The sequence below is a fragment of the Gadus morhua genome, chromosome 10, assembly GCF_902167405.1.
Source record: "Gadus morhua chromosome 10, gadMor3.0, whole genome shotgun sequence".
Taxonomy (NCBI): Eukaryota; Metazoa; Chordata; class Actinopteri; order Gadiformes; family Gadidae; genus Gadus; species Gadus morhua.
The window spans coordinates 6,271,225-6,273,724 of NC_044057.1; the positions used below are offsets into that span (position 1 = coordinate 6,271,225).

General features: G+C 45.8%; 1 pseudogene; it reads left to right on the forward strand.

Annotated features, from left to right (window-relative positions):
* The window catches only part of LOC115552601 (serine/threonine-protein phosphatase 2B catalytic subunit alpha isoform-like), a 32,122-nt pseudogene that overhangs the window by 21,704 nt on the left and 7,918 nt on the right, over positions 1-2,500 (forward strand).

A 2,500-nucleotide genomic window follows, 5' to 3' on the forward strand; every position in this document is an offset into this window, starting at 1 on the left:
TTACAAGTTAGTGAAGCGATTTAAGGAAGAAATCCTCGAAGCAACAGTAGTAAAGGAGGTGTTGATGGGGTGATTCTCATTGAGCAGTCAGCTGCCTTGACGGTTGTGGGAACCGATAGATATGCACAACGCATGCTGCCACTGTTTTACCATGCAGAGCACGCGGCTGTCTGAGCTGCGACCCACCATTACTGTGGCGGAGTAGCGCTTTACAAACCGTGAATAATGTGGAGCGCTCAGCGTGGACGTTACTGTCTGTTATATCATCGATATGAAACCGTGCTTCCTCCAATGAGCGTCATGGCCCGCAGTCGTGTGATCCAATCAGATTCAGGGCCAGTAGTCATGTAACTAAGGGACTCTCCAAATCCAACCAATTATCCGAAACCTCAAATTGAACCAGCCGGTGGCTAATTAATTTGAAACCAAATGGCCTATTAAAAATGTCAAAGATTGTTGATTAAAATCTCCCGTCTTCCGTAGCCTGCAGGAAGGGTTTGACTCTCTCCCTTCTCTTGCCCCTCAGATACCGTATGTACAGGAAGAGTCAGACCACCGGGTTCCCCTCCCTCATCACCATCTTCTCCGCTCCGAACTACCTGGATGTGTACAACAACAAAGGTGTGACACGCACACTCGCACGTGTACACACACGCACACACATAAAGGCATTCACACATACATTGACATACAGCAATGCGTTCAATGATGTGCAACCACATGTTCACAAATAAACGGTGTGTTTGTGTGTGTGTGTGTGTGTGTGTTTGTGTTTGTGCTTGTGTGTGTGTTTTTGTGTGTACTTGTTTTTGTTTGTGTGTGTTTGGTGCGTGTGTGTGTGTGTGTGTGCTTGTGTGTGCTTGCGTGTGTGTGTCCGTGTGTGGTTGTGTGGTGTGTGTGGCGCATGTGTGTGTGTGTTCGCCAATGTGTGTGTGTGTGTGTGTGTGTGTGTGTGTGTGTGTGTGTGTGTGTGTGTGGCGTATGTGTGTGTGTGTGGGTTTGGTGGGTGTGGCGTATGTGTGTGTGTTGGTGTGTGTGTGTGTGTGTGTGTGTGTGTGTGTGTGTGTGTGTGTATGTCGCGTGTGAGTGTGTGTGTGTGTGTGTGTGTGTGTGTGTGTGTGTGTGTGTGTATGTGTGTGTGTGTGTGTGTGTGTGTCTCCAGCGGCCGTGTTTGAAGTATGAGAACAACGTGATGAACATCCGTCAGTTCAACTGCTCCCCTCACCCTACTGGCTGCCCAACTTCATGGACGTCTTCACCTGGTCCCTGCCCTTCGTAGGGGAGAAGGGTGAACACACACACACAACGAAAACACACATCAACTCAGACACACATATAACGCACACACACACACACAACGAAGAACACACATCAAACCTAGACACACACATAGCACACACACACAAAACGAGAAACACATCAAACTGTGACACCCCCATAAAGCAGACACACATACACACAGAACAAAAACACATCAAACTCTGACACACACATAACACAGACACACACACACACACACACACACACACACACACACACACACACACACACACACACACACACACACACTAGCGAAATACAAGGGCACACACACACCATAAAAACAAAAAAACACACATTAAACTCAAACACGAACTCACATATTATTGGAAGAGTTGGTTGAAGCTGCTACCTCTAAGTAATGGTTCTGAATATTGGTAATATTATTCATTGCTGTACGACTACTGAGCTCCAGTCACCTGCTGCCTCCTCTGACCTGCCCTGTCCTACCCTCCAGTGACGGAGATGCTGGTGAACGTCCTCAGCATCTGCTCCGACGACGAGCTGATGAACGACGGGGAGGAGATCTACGACGGTGAGCGAGGAACGCCCAGGGTTTGTGTTCAGCCAGTTCAGCAGAACACATGCTGCTGGAGCTGCACACCGGGCTGACGTTTCCTTGTACAATTGATGTTTTATTTTAAGGTTTATTTGAATAGGGCCAGATACATAAACATAGATATGCTTTAGACAGTCACCTGATGTTTGCATCACAGTGTATTTAGCCAAAGCTAATTTACGATACTTTTTCAAGTGAAGAAAAGAAGACATACAGAGAGAGCCCGTTGTAAAAAACTAGGTATGCAAGCAAGATTGTTGTTGAATTCGCCAAAAGTTTCTTTGAAGGTGTCAAATGTAGGGATACATTTCAAGTGGTCTGGCAGTGAGTTCCGTCATTTGATCCCCTTTACTGAAAAGGCAGTTTGACAGAAAGATGTTTTACAGAAAGGGATACTACAGCTGCCTTTTGACGTTGCTCGGGTGGTGGATCTGGAACCACTTTGCAATCTATTTATTGTCTTGCAGAGCGGTTGGGGAGCAGTGTTATTTAGGCATTTGAAGACCAATTTTAATTCAATGGAAGGAAATTAGCAAACCTTAAAATCGTATATTTGCTTAGAATTTGGCAGTGATGATACCTTATTCTCTTCTTGTACTTCTATTCTTTACTAGCCTTGAA